Source organism: Ranitomeya variabilis, chromosome 2 (genome assembly GCF_051348905.1).
Source record: "Ranitomeya variabilis isolate aRanVar5 chromosome 2, aRanVar5.hap1, whole genome shotgun sequence".
Lineage (NCBI taxonomy): Eukaryota > Metazoa > Chordata > Amphibia > Anura > Dendrobatidae > Ranitomeya > Ranitomeya variabilis.
The window spans coordinates 1,020,648,941-1,020,670,912 of record NC_135233.1 but is presented as its reverse complement, the minus strand read 5'-3'; the positions used below and the strand labels follow the sequence as shown (position 1 = coordinate 1,020,670,912).

The 21,972-nt window shown below is 44.5% G+C and overlaps 3 long non-coding RNA genes across 3 annotated transcripts in view; all 3 read right to left on the bottom strand.

The window, feature by feature from the left end:
* LOC143808550 (uncharacterized) overlaps positions 1 to 21,972 on the bottom strand; it is a 1,160,439-nt gene that overhangs the window by 377,297 nt on the left and 761,170 nt on the right. The window lies entirely within an intron of this gene.
* LOC143810145 (uncharacterized) lies at positions 692 to 6,598 on the bottom strand. The gene is made up of 4 exons (XR_013222671.1): positions 6,563 to 6,598; positions 4,178 to 4,216; positions 3,195 to 3,248; positions 692 to 749 (listed from the first exon to the last, which is right to left on the bottom strand). It is a non-coding gene; the product is annotated as an uncharacterized LOC143810145 (long non-coding RNA).
* Positions 7,238 to 21,901, bottom strand: LOC143810144 (uncharacterized). The gene is made up of 4 exons (XR_013222670.1): positions 21,841 to 21,901; positions 10,340 to 10,372; positions 8,748 to 8,804; positions 7,238 to 7,279 (listed from the first exon to the last, which is right to left on the bottom strand). It is a non-coding gene; the product is annotated as an uncharacterized LOC143810144 (long non-coding RNA).

The following is a 21,972-nucleotide window of genomic DNA, read 5'->3' as shown; positions in this document are numbered from 1 at the left end:
TGATTGGTCGCGGCCAAACGGCCACGACCAATCGGCGACTTGGGATTTCTGTGACAGACAGAAAGAAAGACAGACAGAAGGACAGACAGAAAGACGGAAGTGACCCTAAGACAATTATATAGTAGATGTGGATCCTGGGGTGGTGCGGGGCGAGGCCTCGTCAGTTACCACAAGTATACGCAGCACTTGTATGGTCAGTACGATGGGACCCGTGTATAAGACACGACTATGTATCATCTACTATTTCTCCAGAAGGCAGGAAGAGGTTGTCTTGTCGTCTTTAGCATTTTTTATGCAAACTAAAAACTTCTTTTTACAATACCAGCAAAATCTCTGAGACTTCAGAATACTTGCGCATGATGGGGGAAAGGGGACATTTTTGCCCCCACAGACTTTGGTGCCCAGAACCACTGCACCTGGGGTCCTCTCATGCTTCACCACTGATACGTGTCATGACTTGTACCACCAAAACCTACTATTTCTGCAGCCGGGTATTAGTGAGGCCGTGGTATATACGGGAAGTATCCGTACTCTGTGAACTTTTCTCCTTTTTTTTACGTTACACCCACAAACTTAAATATAGTTTATTGGGATTTTATGTGAACACAAAGTAGCAAGGTGCCGTATATATCACTCCCTCCATAATTACATTTCTATAACGTGTAATATAGAATGTCCACACAATTATCTCATTAAATCTCTCTACATACATGACGTCTGCAGCATCCTCATCTGGTTCTTCTTCCTCACTGTAAGATATAACATGGCATATATAGATTTATACAGATATTTCTCCTGACATTGAGGTTATCCATGATGAGATGTTTATTGTGATCACTAATGGGGATGTCTGATGTAAAACTGTCATTAACCCGATAAACCGGGCCTTTTTTTTTTCTTTTTTCATTTACGTGGCTGTATGAAGCTTTGTTTCATGTCAGACAAATTATATATTTTTTACCTCTAATGTAGGGTACATAGAAATTGCTACATAATTAAATTAATTTTTCTTTACAACACAAATATAGAAAAAAAACAATTTTTTCTTATTTTTTGTGTTCATATTTTTTACAGTTCACTTTTCACAATATCGATCCAGGTATAATGCCCTCCATCCTGGGCCTTTTCCTGGCATATTGTTCCCTATCCTGGGCCTTTTAAAGTAATAATGTTCGCCCTCCTGGTATATTGTCTTGATCCTGGGTCCCTTCCTTGTATAAAGTTTCCCTTTGCTGGTATAATGTTCTCCACCTTGGGTCCCTTCCTAATATGTCTCTCTCCTATCATAATGTGCTCCATCCTGGGGCCCTTCCTGGTATAATGCTTCCCTTTTCAGGTATAATGTTCTCCATCCTTTGCCCCACCTGGTATATCATCCCCCATCTTGGACCCTCTCCAGTAATATATGCCCCTCGTATTTATATCCACAGAACAACTGTGCTCCTCTCAGGACTGGTTTCCCATTAGGCTCAGTCTGTTCTTATAGGCAGTGTGGTAGAAGACTTTGTTGTCCCACTACAGGATGTATATTATATATAACCAGGGGTGTACATAGAATAGAAATCATGGAGCCCCATAGCAGAAGTCCCAATTGCCACCCACTCCCTCCCCCCAAAAAATTAATAATATTCAGTGGGGTCACAGAAGCAAATATCTCGTAACTTTGCAACCCATATGAAGTAATTTTGCTCCTAATGAAGCCCCTCAGTGTTGCCACACATTAGGATTCTTCTTCAATGGCCCCCATACAGTATGATGCCAACAAATCTGCCCCTAAACACAGTAAGGCTAAGTTCACATTTGCGGTCAGCGCCGCAGCGTCGGGTGCCGCAGCGTCGCCGCATGCATCATGCGCCCCTATATTTAACATGGGGGCGCATGGACATGTGGCGCACTTGCGTTTTGCGCCGCATGCGCCACTGCAGCGCACGCGTCCGGGCGTAGAGGACGCAGCAAGTAGCATTTTTGCTGCGTCCAAAATCAATGAAAAAAAGGACGCATGCGGCGCAAAACGTAGCGTTGTGCATGCGTTCACATTTGCGTTGTGCGTTGCGTCGCCGACGCTGCGGCACACAACGCAAATGTGAACGTAGCCTAAGACACACCTAAAGGGAATTCTTCCACAGTACCCTCTACATGCACAGTACCACCATACAGTACCAGACCCCTTCTGCAAAGTATAATATAGTATAATGGTGCCCATAGTCCCCCACACACAGTATGATGGCCCTGACACAGCCCTCCATACAGTATGTTGGTCCCTACAACATCCACATTGTATAATGGCTCGTGCACTTTACAATGGACCACACTATCACTCCACACTGAATAATGTGCCACACAGCCCTCCAAATAGTATAATGCCCCCCACACACAGCCCTCCAAACTCTATAATGGCCCCCACACAGCCCTACACACAATATAACTGCCCCACACACAGCCCTACACACAGTATAACTGCCCCTCAAACAGCCCTACACACAATATAACTGCCCCTCAAACAGCCCTACACACAATATAACTACCCCACACATCAATCCAAATAGTATAACTGGCCCACACAGTCCTGCAAATAATATAATGGACCCCAAGAGGTCCACCAAGTAGCATGATGGCCCACCAAGTAGCCCTCTGATTATTATGATTGTTTCCTAAGTGGCCCTCCAAATAGTATGATGGCCTCCACAATATACTCATTAATTTTTGAAAGAAAAATACATGTTCTTGTTCCCCCGCTGCTCAGGTCTCTGCAGCATGTGGTCTGATCTTTGGTGCTGGTCGGCACAACAGGTGTAATGTAGTGACTTCATCGCGCCCGCTGCGCTGAGACGTCAGACGCACAGAGAGAATGATGGAGGAGGGAGTGTCAGCTAACGGCTCCTCTTCCATCATTGCTTTCAAATGTATCGGCATTGAGGAATGAGGGTGCGCGGTGGTGGCACTAGCACCAGGCCTTACAGCGGCTGCCTGGTCTGCTTCTATTACCGGTACACCACTGAATATAACTTTATATTACATTCTTACTGGTTTATAGTCATGTTTTCAGGTTTGCCTGAGATACTAACAATTGTGTTAAGACCTAGAACTATATTCTCCAATGTGGTATAACCAGAGAAATCTTCAGAATGTTCTGAATGTTCTGTGGAATGTTCTGTGGTTGTGGACGGCGGTTCTTTTTAATTTTTTACACTTACATTATGGTGTCGAGATCTGGCGGCTTGGAGACCCTGGTTGGAAATCTGCCCGGTCTGTAAAATAAAAGCTCCAGTTACAATGATTGATTCAAATTGTCTCTACAGAGAGGAAGAGGACTAGAACTCTAGTGCCCCCTATTGGATGTAGCAATCCTAACAGTCAATGTCGACCCTTTAACGAGCCTTGTCACATGACTTAGGATAAAAGCCAAACCAGAATCTCAATTTGCAGACACTGTGTTTCGGGCACTGCCCCTCATCAGTGCAAAGAGAAATGATACTTTTTGGATCCTGGTCAGACGCCTCTCACTCAGCCAAACTAGATCTCCACTTTGCACTGATGAGGGGCAGTACCCCGAAACACAGTGTCTGCAAATTGAGATTCTGGTTTGGCTGTTATCCTAAGTCATGTGACAAGGCTCGTTAAAGGGTCGACATTGACTGTTAGGATTGCTACATCCAATAGGGGGCACTAGAGTTCTAGTTCTCTTCCTCTCTGAAGAGACAATTTGTACATTTCCCAGAGGAGCATCGCAGCTCATATTTTTTTGAGACGGACACAAATTTTGGTTCTCACAAAGTTTTCTTCTTCAGTGTTTTTAAATCTTTTAGTCAGAAGACTTAATATTTATAGTGTTGACCCTTATTTTTCAAGACTGCCCTTAACCCTGGCAGCTGGATATCAGTTTCTGGGCCAAATCCTGTGGAATGACAGCCATTTTTTAACTAAAAAACTTGATGTATTTGTTAATAAAAGTTTAAAAACATGTGAGATGCTGATAATTGTACTTCAGTAATGATAGAAATATGCGACTGAAAGATCTTAAACTCCGAAGCACCAAACTGTGTGAAACCCAAATTTGTGTCAGTCTCAAAACTTTATATCATCTATAAGAAGTATCACCAGGATTATTCCTGCTGCTCTTTATATACAAGATTCATATCGTAAGAACAGAGGAATATGGAAGATTCTAGATAAATACCTGAATGCTGGCACGGCATTGATGACATTAAGCCTGAATCTGGTGAAGAAACAGAGGAGACATTTATGTGACATTATATTATTTATATTACTGGTATAATATTAATAGCGATATAATATTTGTAATATTTTTTTCAATCTTATTCTTATACAAATGTATAAATCTATACACGATGTATTAATTATATATAATATTATAAAGTGGATCTATAATGCCAGGCACATGTAATATATAGAGTGGATCTATAATGCCGGGCACATGTAATATATAGAGTGGATCTATAATGCCGGGCACATGTAATATATAGAGTGGATCTATAATGCCGGGCACATGTAATATATAGAGTGAATCTATAATGTCGGGCACATGTAATATATAGAGTGAATCTATAATGTCGGGCACATGTAATATATAGAGTGAATCTATAATGTCGGGCACATATAATATATAGAGTGGATCTATAATGCCGGGCACATATAATATATAGAGTGGATCTATAATGCCGGGCACATGTAATATATAGAGTGAATCTATAATGTCGGGCACATGTAATACTATATACAGCTCTGGCAAAAATTAAGAGACCGCTGCAACATTTTCAGTTTGTCTGATTTTTCTCTTTATAGGTATATTTTTGAGCAAAATGTAAACTGTTCTTTTATTCTATAAACTACTGACAGCGTGTCTCCGAAATTCCAAGCAATAAATTTTGTATTTATTTTCTGAAAGTGAAAAAAGGTCAAAATAACAAAAAAACGCATTGCTTGCAGACCTCAACTAATAAAAAAAAACAAGTTCATAGTCATGTAAAAACAACAATACTAATGTTTTAACTCAGGAAGAGTTCAGAAATCAATACTTTGCGGAAAAACCAAATAACCATGATTTGTAATCACAGCTTTCATGCGTCTTGGCATGCTTTCCACCAGTCTTTCACACTGCTTTTGGGTGACCTTATGCCACTCCTGGTACACAAATTTTAGCAGTTCTTCTTTGTTTGATGGATTGTGACTTCCGTCTTACCCTTCATTACATTCCAGAGGTTTTCAATGGGGTTCAGGTCTGGAGATTGGGCTGACCATGACAGGGATTTGATATGGTGGTCATTCATCCACACCTTGATTGACCTAGCTGTGTGACATGGCGCATTGTACTGCTGGAAAAAACAGTCCTCAGAGTTGGGGAACATTGCCTGAGCAGAAGGAATCAAGTCTTTTTCAAGGATAACCTTCTATGCGGCTTGATTCATATGTCTTTCGCAAAGATTAACCTGCCCAATTCCAGCCTTGCTGAAGCATCCCCAGATCATCACCGATCTTCCACCAAATTTCACAGTGGTGCAAGACACGGTGGCTTGTACGCCTCTCCAGGTCTCCATCTAACCATCAGAAAATTAGACTCATCAGAGAAGACTACCTTACTCCAGTCCTCTATGGTCCAATCCTTATGGTCTTTGGCAAAATTCAGCTTGGCTCTCCTTTGCTTCTCATTGATGAAAGGCTTTTCTCTAGCTTTACATCACTTGAGTCCTGCCTGTTATGAGCTGTTCATCCCGTGCACTGCACCCCAGCTGCCATTTGCCATTCCTTTTGTAGGTCACTTGATGTCATCCTGCGGTTGCTAAGTGACATTAGAATAAGATGATGGTCATCCCAGTCAGTGGAGAGTTGTTTTCGCCCTCTGCCAGTCTGTAGCTTTGTTGTTCTCAATTGCTGCTGCTTTACCTTGTTGTAATGGATTGCCATCTTAGAAATTTTAAGGATGGAGGCAATATGACGCTCACTGAGTCCCTCTGCTAGTAAAGCCAGAATTGAGTCCTTCTTTTCCTCATTCAAGACTTTTCTTTTAACTCCTTTGGCATGGTTAAAAGTTATTTTTTCATTCCTATTACTTTTGGGATATTACTAGCACTTGTTTTGCCATCTAGCTTGTTCTATTGCAAGAGGATTGTGAACACCACAGCAGGGATTTTATACTTTCTTCCATTAAATAAGATTTGGTTCAGGTGATCACCTAATCAGAAGCACATTAAGTAGAATGAGGTATACTCTGGTCGGAATTCAACTGACACTGGAATGGAATGGCTGTCAGATATGTAGAGAAGATGATTTTTATAAAACTGTGCAGTGGTCTCTTAATTTTTGCCAGAGCTGTATATAATTTGACAATATCAGTGGCAAAGTACTGGAGGGGAGATATGGTAAAAATGTGTTTAGGACTAGAACAAAATTCTTCTCTGTATAGTAACAACACAAAGCTTATGAATGTTTTGTGGAATATTCTGTGGAATGTTCTGTGGAGTATTCTGTGGAATGTTCTGTAGAATGATCTGTGGAATGTTTCGTGGTTGTGGAGGAGGCATCTCCTTGCATTTTCTTTACTTACAATAAAGTGTCCAGAATTGAAGAGTCCAGGTTTGGTCTATAGGAGAAAATAAATCTGTAGTCAGAAAAGTCTAGAACGTATCAGGGCGGATTCATCAAATTGTTTCTGGTGTAAAACAATTTAAATGTCACAAAATTTACAGGCAACTCGAAGTTACATAAAAATGTTGGGGCTTTTGGGGAGTTTTCCCTCCAGGACATAAAAGTAAAAACATAAAAGTAGCTCTTAGTAGATTCAGTTCTGTCTTCAGTTATTAGCTGCTCACATGTTGTCATCTCTTTTGCTGCTTATGCAGAGCGCAGCAGTCAGGATGGATTTGCATGGGACAAAGTGTAGGAGTTGATGACAAACTTATCTTGACTGCTGCGCTCTGCATAGGCAGGAACACATTGCATTACTGGAAGAGGAAGTAGCGCTTGATGATGCTGCTCGTTTGACATTAAGAAAATGGGAAATTTGTGCCCCAATGACTTTGATGCTCAGAGCAACGGCTCCTGTAGTCCTCTCATGCCACCCCACTGGCATGCGTCATGACTGGCACCACAAGGTGTAATCTCTGCAGCCGGGGACATGTGAGGCCATGCCGTATATCCTCATTACCTGTATAACCACATGTACATATAATATACACTATATATTGTCCAGACAATCATATTATTACATCTCTCTACATACACAACGTCTCCATCTTCCTCTTCTTGGTCTTTTTCTTTTTCACTATAAGAAATTAAGAAATAATGTGAACATATAGAGATAGAATGCGACATATATGGAATTATAGAGATATTTCTCCTCCCATTAAACCCCTTAGTGACCACCACTATATATTGTCACTGACCTGAGATATAGGAGAATGTCATCCCCGGAGGGGTAAAGACGCAGTGGCGGTCAGCTGTCACTATAGCTGCCAACCTGCGGCATCAGCCACTATCAGTGCTGGCACCGACTATGGCCGTGTAAGGGGTCAATAGGGACTACAGTAGGTAAATGGTTAACAGAGTGTGGGGGCTTCCGCCTTAACCCAATCAGCACCTGGAGATCATCATTATGTGGTCCTGATGGTTGCCATGGCAATTTATGACAAAGTAACGGCCTAAGGGTCTGCCGGCTATAAGGGTCTGTTAAGATGTTAGTAACATTTAGGTGGTAAAAATGAACATTTTCATTCACTTAATCATATCACTTAATAAATAAACTACCTGACAGCAGTTTGTAATATCTTTAGGGGCACTTTTCTTTAAATGGTATCACTTTAGGGGGTTTTCCAATATAAAGGACCTACAATTTCACCTAAAAAATTATCGGTCCCTAAAAAACTAAGTTTTGTAAATTTCCTTGAAAGAAATGAAAAATTGCTTCTACATTTTAAACCTTCTGAAATCCTAACAAAATAAAAAGACATTTTACACATGGTGCTGATGTAAAGCAGACTTGGGGGGAATGTTATTTCTTGACTATTTTGTGCGGTGTGACTATCTGGATTAAAGTGAAAATCATTCAAAGTTTGAAAATGGCTAATTTTTTGAATATTTTGTCAAATTTCTGATGTTTTTATGAATAAACTCAAAACATATCGACCTAAATTTACCATTAACATAAAGTATAAAGTGTCACAAAATCTCAAAATCACTGGGAAATGTTGAAACATTCCAGAGTTATTGCCATATAAAGTGACACTGGTCAGATGTGAAAGAAGTGAATTTGGCCTGGTCACTGATGGGTTAAATGCATTCATGATCAGACCATGATTGTGACTATTGTGTACCCATCTTTTTCGGCTCCTTTGTATAGAATAGTTGTGGAGTTCCTTATGAAATGGTCTAATTAGTAATTTTACTATGCACCCACTGGATTAGATTTTTCCCATTATTGAGATTACTACTTGGGATGTCTGATGTAAAATGTGATGTAACCCCTTAAATCAGGCCGATATTATCCTCTGTATTGTAGAAAGACAAAGCTTCGGGATATTCTATGGAATGTTCTGTGGAATGTTCTGTGGAAGGTTCTGTGGAATGTTCTGTGGAAGGTTCTGTGGAATGTTCTGTGGAATGTTCTGTGGGAGGTTCTGTGGAAGGTTCTGTAGAAGGTTCTGTGGGATGTTCTGTGGAATGTTCTGTGGAAGGTTCTGTGGGATGTTCTATGGTTTTGGAGGAGGTATTTCCTTTTTATTCTCTATACTTACTATAACATGTCCATCGTTAGCCACTTTGCTATGGTGGAGAGTTTATTTGTATCTGATCTATAAAAGAAAAAAAGTCACAAGGTCAAAAAGTCACAAGTCCACTCACAATGGCTGATCCAGAAATGTCTAGAACGTATTATCAATAACCTGTATCACCAGGAATATTCCTTCTACTCTTTACATAGAAATCCCTCATGTTGTGAGACTAGCGGAACATGAGTGATACCTGGTAAATATTGGCTGGGCATGCTCTAGTAACTAGTAAGATAACCCATCGCCCATATCCATGTTCCTCTAAAGACAACAATTGAACATGCAGCATTTGTGCAGTTTTGGTGCCAACTCTCTGCGCCAGGCAGTATTCTGTGCCCTCTAACTCATGAATTGTTAGCCCTCCCTCAGTCTCTTCCACCAGACCAGTAGTGATCCTGATGTCTCTCAAGCACATGTATTCTGTTTTGAGCAAAAAATAAATGTAATAGTTTGCCCTTTGAATTTTTAGTTTTTCGCTGAAATAACAAATGTAATTATAAAAAAATCTGCTTTTTTAAATGACACATACAACTTTAAAAAATGTTACACATTGTTATTTGTTTTTTTACTTTTTATTTTTTATCACCATTTTTCTTAAATGTAACCACTTTATTACCCTGGCCCTAAACTGAGCCATAACCCTATCCCTAGCCCTCTTCTTACAAGTTACGGCCAAAACTGGTATTCTTACCCCTTGCCAGCCTAAAAATACCAGTCCCCGAGAAAAACGGTGATCGTCTGTGAAGACACTGACCCTGAACTGCGGTGACCTCATCACTGACTTTTTCCCACGGTCCTGAGGTCACTGCAGTTTAGACCGGCTGGGAACGCAGCCTCAGTGACGTCACAGCATCTCATTCCCCAGTGGTTCTCAGCCTGGACAGTCGCATCTTGGCATCGTCCATGTTGAGAACTAATTATTTATCCCCCAGACATGGATTACGGCATGGGACAGAACAACGGACAGGTATGGTATATTGTTATTTTTTTATTTTATTTTTATTACAGGAGATCGAGGGCTTCAGAGGAATTAGGCAAATTATATCGACCTCTTGGCCAAATCCTGACTGACGAGAGCACATTCTTATCTAATAAACTTGATGCATTTGTCAATGGAACTTTATCTAAATAATTTTATGCCAAAAAATAACAAAATTATTTTATTATTAATACCTTTATGGGTTAACCAGACGAACTATGTTTGCAAACTAACTAATAATATACTTCTATCACTTCTGTTCTTAACTGTATTTACAGAGATTTTTCTGGCTGACTCGCTACCTCAATATAATTTTTTATTGTACAGTACATCTCAATAAAAGTTTGAAAACTTATAAAATGCTGATAATTGAACTTCAGTAATGAAATAAACATCCGACTAAAAGATCTAAAAACTCTGAGCAGCAAACTGTGAAAGCAAAATTTGTGTCAGTCTCAAACTTTGTGGCCACAACTTTATATCATCTATAAGAAGTATCACCAGGATTATTCCTGCTGCTCCTTATATACGAGACTCATATCGTAAGAACAGAGGAATATGGAAGATTTTAGATAAATACCTGATTTCTGGCACGGCATTGATGACATTAGCCCTGAACCCAATGAAGAAACAAAGGAGACATTTATGTGACATTATATTATTTATACTACTGGTATAATATTAATAGTGATATAATAGATTGTAGATTTTCTTTTCAGTCTTATTCTTATACATATATAAAAATCTATAGACAATGCATTAAGCATATATAATACTATAGAGTGGATCTATAATGCCGGGCACATGTAATATATAGAGTGAATCTATAATGCCGAGCACATGTAATACCATATATAGAGTGTATCTATAATGCCTGGCACCTATAATACTATATTGTTGTGGATTCTGTTTGTGGGCTCCCTCTGGTGGTTACTGCTGGTACTGGGTGACTTTGGTGGGTTGCGGCCTTTGGTTTCCACCTGTCCATCAGTGGCTGGGTGTTTCCTATTTTACCTGGCCTTTCTGTCATTTCCCTTGCCGGCTATCAATGTATTCAGATGTGCTCTGTTTGGTTCCTGCCTACCTGCTCCCAGATCTTTCAGGATAAGCTAAGTGCTGATTTTCAGTTGTTTGGTTTTTGTCCAGCTTGCTTATTATGTCTCTATGCTAGCTGGTAGCTCTAGTGGACTGAGGTTCTCCCCATGTGCCATGAGTTGGCACATGGGTTCTTGTAATCTCAGGATGGTTTTTTTGATTAGGGTTTTTTGCTGACCGCTCAGTCCCCTTTTGTATCGTTCTGCTTTCTAGTTTACAGCGGGCCTCAATTTGCTAAAACTATATATATCATCTCTATGTGTGTGCCTTCCTCTCATTTCACCGTCAATACATGTGGGGGGCAACTATATCTTTTGGGGTTCATTCCGCTGGAGGCAAGTGAGGTCTTTATTTTCTCTGCAGTGCTAGTTAGCTCTTAGGCTGGTGCGTGGCGTCTAGAACCAACGTAGGTACGCTCCCTGGCTATCTCTAGTTGCGTTTGTCAGGCGTAGGGCAGCGGTCAGCCCAGGTTCCATCACCCTAGAGCTCGTCCGTAATATATTTGTACTTTGCTTGTCCTGTGCTATCCCTAGCCATTGGGATTCATGACAGTATAGCCGGCCCACAAAGTGTTAATTGTTTGGGCTGAAGCAGGAGAAAGAGAAGTGTTTAAGGGAATTTTTTTTTTTTTTTTCCCTTCAGAGTTTTGCTGCCTAGCCCTTAATTGCTGTCTAGCTGCTTCTTACCTCCTCTTAACCCTTGAATGGCTCTGATCTTAGCTGTTTAACATGGATGTCCAGAGTTTGGCTTCCAGCCTGAGTAATCTCGCGGCAAAAGTTCAAAACATACAGGATTTTGTTGTTCACACTCCCATGTCTGAACCTAGAATTCCTATTCCAGAGCTCTTTTCTGGAGATAGATCTACCTTCCTGAATTTCAGGAACAATTGTAAATTGTTTCTTTCTTTAAAATCTCGCTCCTCTGGAGACCCTGCTCAACAGGTCAAGATTGTAATATCTTTCCTGCGGGGCGACCCTCAGAATTGGGCATTTGCATTGGCACCAGGGGATCCTGCATTGCTTAGTGTGGATGCGTTTTTTCTGGCATTGGGATTGCTCTATGAGGAACCTAACCTGGAGATTCAGGCTGAAAAGGCTTTATTAGCCCTCTCTCAGGGGCATGATGAAGCGGAGATATATTGTCAGAAGTTTCGGAAATGGTCGGTGCTTACTCAGTGGAATGAGTGCGCCCTGGCTGCAAACTTCAGAAATGGTCTTTCTGAGGCCATTAAGGATATTATGGTGGGGTTCCCTACGCCTACAGGTCTGAATGAGTCTATGGCTATGGCCATTCAGATTGATCGGCGTTTACGGGAGCGCAAACCCGTGCACCAGTTGGCGGTGTCTTCTGAACAGGCACCTGAGACTATGCAATGTGATAGAATTCAGTCCAGAAGTGAACGGCAAAATTATAGGCGGAAAAATGGATTGTGTTTCTATTGTGGTGATTCAGCTCATGTTATATCAGCATGCTCTAAACGCACAAAAAGGGTTGATAAATCTTTTGCCATTGGTACTCTGCAGCCTAAGTTCATTTTGTCTGTGACTCTGATTTTTTCACTGTCTTCCATTTCCGTCGATGCCTATGTGGATTCGGGCGCTGCCCTGAGTCTTATGGATTGGTCATTTGCTAAACGCTGCGGTTTTAGTCTGGAACCTCTGGAAGTTCCTATTCCTCTGAAGGGAATTGATTCTACACCATTGGCTATGAATAAACCGCAGTATTGGACACAAGTGACCATGCGCATGACTCCCGTTCATCAGGAGGTGATTCGCTTCCTTGTACTTTATAATTTACATGATAATAATAATAATAATTTTATTTATATAGCGCCAACATATTCCGCAGCGCTTTACAACTTATAGAGGGGACTTATACAGACAATAGACATTACAGCATAACAGAAATCACAGTTCAAAACAGATACCAGTAGGAATGAGGGCCCTGCTCGCAAGCTTACAATCTATGAGGAAAAGGGGAGACACGAGAGGTGGATGATGTACTAGTGCTTGGTCTGCCATGGTTACAAACTCATAATCCTGTCCTGGACTGGAAAACAATGTCTGTGTTAAGCTGGGGATGTCAGGGGGTTCATGATGATGCACCTCCGATTTCAATCGCTTCATCTACTCCTTCTGAGATCCCTGCGTTTTTGTCTGACTATAGGGATGTTTTTGAGGAGCCTAAGCTCAATTCGCTCCCTCCGCATAGAGATTGTGACTGTGCTATAGAATTGATTCCTGGCAGTAAGTTCCCTAAGGGTCGTTTATTTAATCTGTCACTGCCAGAGCATACTGCTATGCGGAATTATATTAAGGAGTCCTTGGAAAAGGGACATATTCGTCCATCTTCGTCCCCTCTGGGAGCAGGTTTTTTTTTTGTGGCAAAAAAAGATGGTTCCCTGAGGCCTTGTATAGATTATCGCCTTCTGAATAAGATTACAGTCAAGTATCAGTATCCATTGCCATTATTGACTGATTTGTTTGCTCGCATTAAGGGGGCTAGGTGGTTCACTAAGATAGATCTTCGCGGTGCGTATAATCTGGTGCGGATAAAACAGGGTGATGAGTGGAAAACCGCATTTAATACGCCTGAGGGCCATTTTGAGTATTTGGTAATGCCTTTTGGACTCTCCAATGCTCCGTCAGTCTTTCAGTCCTTTATGCACAATATTTTCCGTGAATATCTGGATAAGTTTATGATTGTGTATTTGGATGATATTTTGGTGTTTTCTGATGACTGGGAGTCTCATGTTCTACAGGTCAGGAAGGTGTTTCAGGTTCTGCGGGCCAATTCTCTGTTTGTGAAGGGCTCAAAGTGTCTCTTCGGAGTCCAGAAGATTTCTTTTTTGGGGTACATTTTTTCTCCTTCTACTATTGAGATGGATCCCGTCAAGGTTCAGGCGATTTGTGACTGGACACAACCTACATCTGTTAAGAGCCTTCAGAAGTTCTTGGGGTTTGCTAATTTTTATCGTCGGTTCATTGCTAATTTTTCCAGTATTGTTAAACCTTTGACTGATTTGACTAAAAAGGGTGCTGATGTTGCTGATTGGTCTCCTGCGGCCGTGGAGGCCTTTCAGGAACTTAAGCGCCGGTTTTCTTCTGCTCCGGTGTTGTGTCAACCAGATGTTTCACTTCCTTTTCAGGTTGAGGTTGATGCTTCCGAGATTGGAGCGGGGGCGGTTTTGTCACAGAGAAGTTCTAATGGCTCGGTGATGAAGCCATGTGCATTCTTCTCTAGAAAATTCTCGCCCGCCGAGCGCAATTATGATGTGGGTAATCGGGAGCTTTTGGCCATGAAGTGGGCATTTGAGGAGTGGCGTCATTGGCTTGAGGGTGCTAAACATCGTGTGGTGGTCTTGACTGATCACAAGAATCTCATTTACCTTGAGTCTGCCAGGCGTTTGAATCCTAGACAGGCTCGTTGGTCGTTGTTTTTTTTCTCGTTTCAATTTCGTGGTTTCATACCTGCCAGGTTCAAAGAATGTGAAGGCAGATGCTCTTTCCAGGAGTTTTGTGCCTGACTCTCCTGGAGACTCTGGGCCTACTGGTATCCTTAGGGATGGGGTAATATTGTCCGCCGTATCCCCAGACTTGCGACGTGCATTGCAGGAGTTTCAGGTGGATAAACCGGATCGTTGTCCACCAGAAAGACTGTTTGTTCCGGATGATTGGACCAGTAGAGTCATCTCCGAGGTCCATTCTTCTGTGTTGGCTGGTCATCCTGGAATATTTGGTACTAGAGACTTGGTGGCCAGGTCTTTTTGGTGGCCTTCCTTGTCTAGGGATGTGCGTACCTTTGTGCAGTCTTGTGAAGTGTGTGCTCGAGCTAAGCCTTGCTGTTCTCGGGCCAGTGGGTTGTTGTTATCCTTGCCCATCCCGAAGAGGCCTTGGACGCACATTTCCATGGATTTTATTTCTGATCTCCTGGTTTCACAGAAAATGTCCGTTATCTGGGTTGTGTGTGACCGCTTTTCTAAGATGGTTCATTTGGTGCCCTTGCCTAAGTTGCCTTCCTCCTCTGAGTTGGTCCCTTTATTTTTTCAGAACGTGGTTCGTTTGCATGGGATTCCGGAGAATATCGTTTCTGACAGGGGATCCCAGTTTGTGTCTAGATTTTGGCGGACGTTTTGTGCCAAGATGGGCATTGACTTGTCTTTCTCGTCTGCATTCCATCCTCAGACGAATGGCCAGACGGAGCGAACTAATCAGACCTTGGAAACTTATTTGAGGTGTTTTGTTTCTGCTGATCAAGATGACTGGGTTGCTTTTTTGCCACTGGCCGAATTTGCTCTTAATAATCGGGCTAGTTCGGCCACGTTGGTCTCTCCTTTTTTTTGTAATTCGGGGTTTCATCCTCGTTTTTCCTCTGGTCAGGTGGAGCCTTCGGATTGTCCTGGAGTGGACGTGGTGGTGGACAGGCTACATCAGATTTGGAATCAGGTGGTGGACAATTTGAAGTTATCTCAGGAGAAGACTCAGCAGTTTGCTAATCGCCGTCGCCGCGTGGGTCCCCGACTTCTTGTTGGGGATTTGGTGTGGTTGTCTTCTCGTTTTGTCCCTATGAAGGTCTCTTCTCCTAAGTTCAAGCCTCGGTTCATCGGTCCTTATAGGATCTCGGAGATTCTTAACCCTGTATCTTTTCGTTTGGATCTCCCAGCATCGTTTGCTATTCATAATGTGTTCCATCGGTCGTTGTTGCGGAGGTATGAGGTGCCCGTTGTTCCTTCGGTTGAGCCTCCTGCTCCGGTGCTGGTGGAGGGAGAATTGGAGTATGTTGTTGAGAAGATCTTGGATTCTCGTGTTTCCAGACGCAAACTCCAGTATTTGGTTAAGTGGAAGGGTTATGGTCAGGAGGATAATTCCTGGGTGGTCGCCTCCGATGTTCATGCGACTGATTTGGTCCGCGCCTTCCATAGAGCTCACCCTGATCGCCCTGGGGGTTCTCGTGAGGGTTCGGTGACCCCTCCTCAAGGGGGGGGTACTGTTGTGGATTCTGTTTGTGGGCTCCCTCTGGTGGTTACTGCTGGTACTGGGTGACTTTGGTGGGTTGCGGCCTTTGGTTTCCACCTGTCCATCAGTGGCTGGGTGTTTCCTATTTTACCTGGCCTTTCTGTCATTTCCCTTGCCGGCTATCAATGTATTCAGATGTGCTCTGTTTGGTTCCTGCCTACCTGCTCCCAGATCTTTCAGGATAAGCTAAGTGCTGATTTTCAGTTGTTTGGTTTTTGTCCAGCTTGCTTATTATGTCTCTATGCTAGCTGGTAGCTCTAGTGGACTGAGGTTCTCCCCATGTGCCATGAGTTGGCACATGGGTTCTTGTAATCTCAGGATGGTTTTTTTGATTAGGGTTTTTTGCTGACCGCTCAGTCCCCTTTTGTATCGTTCTGCTTTCTAGTTTACAGCGGGCCTCAATTTGCTAAAACTATATATATCATCTCTATGTGTGTGTGCAGCGCCCCAGAGTCCTGGTCGTTGCAGTACTGTGGATCCGCCACTATGGGGAGCCATGGTGCGTTCGATGGCACTGAAGGAGTTCCTCTGAGCAGGTATCACAGACACCAATATGTTTCACAGCTGGGCCTCCGGGGGGAGCTAAGGGTTCTATTCATTAGGCCACTCCCCACCATAGTGGGTAAACTGGGGGTCAGGCAGGAAGTTAGAGGAGAAAGCTGACTGGATTGAACGAAGCAACACCTTGTGGCAGAGGGTGTTGTGGAGGAAGAGACAGTAGGGTCTCTGTCAGGGGTGGGATCCTGACAGAGGCTTGGCATTGAAAGAGAACGTAATGGGTCCGCGCCAGCTCCGGGAAGCGGCAGGATCCAAGAAAGGACTAGAAGCGAGATAGATTGTGCTGAGTGAGAAACGAGATCAAGCAATAGGAGAATACCAGTAGGGGTCATGCTGTAAGACCGGAGCAACATCCTACTGAGGCGCACTACCGGTGGCCGGAACGCCGAGGGAGTGGAATAGTACACAGCTTCAAGCCATACTCCAAACAGCGGCAGGGCAGTCAGTTTAAGGCGGGCTGTCTAACACATATCACCTATGAAGTCTTGGGGGGCAATTGCGGGAGAGGGGCGTCTCTAGGGTCCCGGAAGAACTCCAGGCCTACCTGACAAACGGGTGCCGTTCTAACTGTAACATCAGGAAGGGACGGAAGATTAGCAGAAGATCAGTTAATCGAGTTGTGAGGGAACACGAGAAACAGACACAACAGTTGTGGGGTACTTTCCGTAAGCATAGCAGGGAAGGACTACAACACATAGCGCTAAGAAGGAAGGCACCGATTTCCACCTGTGAAGTGAACTCTGGAGGTGCCATTGGACCGGCCGGACTTGCGCAGCCTGGTGAACCATATTCTGGACTGAGGACTCAGAGATCTCCAGTAAAGAGGTAAAGAGACTGCAACCTGGTGTCCTCGTTATTTACCGCGACCTGCACCCCACAACTGCACCGTTACAACACCACTTATTGCTCCGGACGTCCCCCACTGACAGACAGGGCCACGGACCGGGTCTAGCCACCGTGACAACCCCAGGACTGAGACTCAGAGGCCCGGCTCCGGGTACCCCTCGGCCCTGCGGCGGTGTGGGGGCGCTCCAACTTGGCGTCACGAACAGGATCTACTTAAGCCTGAAGAATCAGGTCATGTGTGCCTTGGCACTGTGATTTGTTGTGCTTGAACTGTACTTTATTGCAAAGACTGTGTGCTACCATTGACCAAGAGAAGTTCCCGCCAAAAGCCGCCGCCATTGCTACTTCGGAGAAGAAGGAGGGCGTGCTATGGGAGGAGACTACCAGAATGGCGCGAGAAATGGATACCGCCCCCTGCGCTTCTGGCTGCAAGGAGATGACCTGCCCCAAAGCAGAGGACAACCTCCTGATTTGCAACGGCGGGAAGCGGGTGATGGAGAAGCCCGACCTCGGAGAAATGGCGGAGTCAGATGCATGCACTGCCACCGACTATCAGACCGTGATGATGAACGGCAAGTACCGGAACGGGGAAGGAGCAGTCCCGGCTTACCCTCGTTCACCAGAGGTGGACCTGTGTCCTCTACAGCCGGCGGATCCGAAGCCTTTGGAACAGATAGCGGAGCCGAGTCACCCAATCCCGACCTCGGAGTCAGCGGAGGAGGAACCACAGCGAGCGGAACAGCGTTCGGGGACCCCATCGGAGGAGCCGCGGTCCGGGCTGCGGCCGACTCTAGCACCCTTGTTAATGGACCAGATCGGCATCGATGGAACCACATCAGGCGCAGGTACGGAAAGCGCCCCTGCGCCCCCCCACGAACCCGCTTCCACGATCGGCCCCCATCTCAGTGAGGGTCGACGCTTCTCGGCGGGGTTAATGGTATTACCCCTCGATGCCCTGGGAAGGATGGTGCCACCGCTGCCGACTAGAATGGGGGAACCCGTGGATGTGAGCCCAGACGGGGTAGTTCTTCGGTGGGACAACCCCTGGGTTGGGACAGATGGATCCCGGGAGAACGGATTCACTCTTGCGGTGCTTACGTGGGAACAATATAGACAGTGCTTGATCCTACATTGGGAAGGACGGAAAGAGGTCGAGTTGATGGGTCCATTGAAAGTACAACAATCCCCTCCGGCATGGGATGACCGAGACGCGGTCAGGCGGGGAACTGTGTTGGCCTACCATGTGAAAAGGGGATGGGGCCTCATACATGAGCCGGGATTGGATACTGATGTTTTTGTTGCGCACTGTAACGTAAAGACCCCCTGCTGTGGCCGAGGCGGAGAACCGTTGCAAAAGGGGGATCAGGTGACCTACAACCGTCACCAGAACCCGCTCGGGTGGTACGCACGGAACGTTCGGCGGTGTATGTCTGGAGCCGCGACACCCACTACCCCGGACCTGGTCCCAGGAGCACCCGACCTTGTCACCATCGCAACGGTGCGCCTGGTAGCAGCCACCGAGTTGGCCAGCCGAGTTCACCTTCACGTTCGGGCCACGGGCACCGGCGCCACAGCAGCCGGAGGCCCGGACCCCCGGTCACCTGAGCAAGAGTAAATCTCGGAAACCTGAAAATGTAAATAGTTTTGTCCGTTAACTGTTTGTATACTGTTTGCTGCTAAACCCGTTCAGGGTTAACTCTTTATGGATCCCTTAGTTGACCCGGGATCCCTATTGTTTGTTTTTCCTACCAGTTTTTGCATAAGTTTTACAAACTGAGAAATCATGAACAGTGCATGATCCAAACTTTCGTGTAAATAGTTTGCACCTTCTTAAAGGCGCTTTCTACTGGTTTTACTTAAAGACTCTTTGCGAAGATACCGTTCTGGAACCTTTGCTGAGCAAAGACTGGTAGGCTGAGAAGACGAGCTACCTCAGAAAGACTTGATCCCCTCTTAAGGGGGATGTGTGACCTAAACTTGAAAGTGATACTGTTTTAGAACCGTAATATGATGATGCTTTGGAAGAAATGTAACTGTTATGCATAAAGAAAAGTTATGTGTGTTTAATCTGTTTGAAATGTGAAACCTAGATAATGTTCTTTAAAAGGAAAGATGCAGAGAGCCCGTAGGGGAAGAATTAGAGTCCTGCATAGTTGAAAGAAAGGAAGTAATAACGAAGGTGAGGATAGAAGGTAAACCCTGAGTCCCCATAGAAAGTTAGTTCGTTACTAAGGACAGAAAGTGAACCCGTAGGGGTTAGGGAGCGAGTCCTTATAGGAGCCAAGTAGAGCCGGCTCAGTGTTCTCAAATTGAAAGTAAAGTGATGTTCTATACTATGTATAGTAGTTGAAAAGGCAGTAGGCCCTGGCTGAACGGGGCGGTCCTGTAACAGAAAGGAGAGGCAGTAGGTCTGGCGCCGATAGGACAGGCGGTCCTGCAGATTCCAAAGAAGGCGAATGAAAAGTTAGAATACCTTATAATGTGATTATAGGAAGGTCTTTAGTGGATTTAGAGTGTGAATCCTTAAAGGCAATGTTAAATTATTGTTCACAAAATTTGCACTTAGTAGAATACCCGGTTGGGTAATGAGAGTTAATTGGAGCCTGTTGCTATGATATTTAATTATGTTTGTAACGTTAAAAGTGTCCTCACCTCCCATAAAGGGAAGCCTGTTCAAGTATACTTATTGTTTTGCACTCAACAAAATTGTATGTCTTTTTGCTAACCTGTATTGTTGTTTTCTTCCCAGTCCCGGAGTACTGTGTTTAACCAGGGGGGAGTGCAGCGCCCCAGAGTCCTGGTCGTTGCAGTACTGTGGATCCGCCACTATGGGGAGCCATGGTGCGTTCGATGGCACTGAAGGAGTTCCTCTGAGCAGGTATCACAGACACCAATATGTTTCACAGCTGGGCCTCCGGGGGGAGCTAAGGGTTCTATTCATTAGGCCACTCCCCACCATAGTGGGTAAACTGGGGGTCAGGCAGGAAGTTAGAGGAGAAAGCTGACTGGATTGAACGAAGCAACACCTTGTGGCAGAGGGTGTTGTGGAGGAAGAGACAGTAGGGTCTCTGTCAGGGGTGGGATCCTGACAGAGGCTTGGCATTGAAAGAGAACGTAACGGGTCCGCGCCAGCTCCGGGAAGCGGCGGGATCCAAGAAAGGACTAGAAGCGAGATAGATTGTGCTGAGTGAGAAACGAGATCAAGCAATAGGAGAATACCAGTAGGGGTCATGCTGTAAGACCGGAGCAACATCCTACTGAGGCGCACTACCGGTGGCCGGAACGCCGAGGGAGTGGAATAGTACACAGCTTCAAGCCATACTCCAAACAGCGGCAGGGCAGTCAGTTTAAGGCGGGCTGTCTAACACATATCACCTATGAAGTCTTGGGGGGCAATTGCGGGAGAGGGGCGTCTCTAGGGTCCCGGAAGAACTCCAGGCCTACCTGACAAACGGGTGCCGTTCTAACTGTAACATCAGGAAGGGACGGAAGATTAGCAGAAGATCAGTTAATCGAGTTGTGAGGGAACACGAGAAACAGACACAACAGTTGTGGGGTACTTTCCGTAAGCATAGCAGGGAAGGACTACAACACATAGCGCTAAGAAGGAAGGCACCGATTTCCACCTGTGAAGTGAACTCTGGAGGTGCCATTGGACCGGCCGGACTTGCGCAGCCTGGTGAACCATATTCTGGACTGAGGACTCAGAGATCTCCAGTAAAGAGGTAAAGAGACTGCAACCTGGTGTCCTCGTTATTTACCGCGACCTGCACCCCACAACTGCACCGTTACAACACCACTTATTGCTCCGGACGTCCACCACTGACAGACAGGGCCACGGACCGGGTCTAGCCACCGTGACAACCCCAGGACTGAGACTCAGAGGCCCGGCTCCGGGTACCCCTCGGCCCTGCGGCGGTGTGGGGGCGCTCCAACTGCCTTCCTCTCATTTCACCGTCAATACATGTGGGGGGCAACTATATCTTTTGGGGTTCATTCCGCTGGAGGCAAGTGAGGTCTTTATTTTCTCTGCAGTGCTAGTTAGCTCTTAGGCTGGTGCGTGGCGTCTAGAACCAACGTAGGTACGCTCCCTGGCTATCTCTAGTTGCGTTTGTCAGGCGTAGGGCAGCGGTCAGCCCAGGTTCCATCACCCTAGAGCTCGTCCGTAATATATTTGTACTTTGCTTGTCCTGTGCTATCCCTAGCCATTGGGATTCATGACACTATATATAGAGTGGATCTATAATACCTGGCACATATAATACTATATACAGAGTGTATCTCTAATGCCTGCACATATAATACTATATATAGAGTGTATCTCTAATGCCTAACACATGTAATATATAGAGTGGCTATATAATGCCTGGCACCTATAATACTATGTATTGAGTGGATCTATAATGCCTGGCACCTATAATACTATGTATTGAGTGGATCTATAATGCCTGGCACCTATAATACTATATATAGAGTGGATCTGTAATTCCTGGCACATATAATACTGAATATAGAGAAAATCTATAATGCCACATTTGTCTCTGGAATCCTGTACTTCTTCACTTACATGAGGTTGACCAGGGAAGAAAAGAAACCATCCTCCTCTATTTGCTGATCTCTGCAGCTTCTGTGAAGAAATACAGTAGAGCTGAGTTATGTATCATTACAAACACTTTCAGATCTCATGCTACAACAGTCA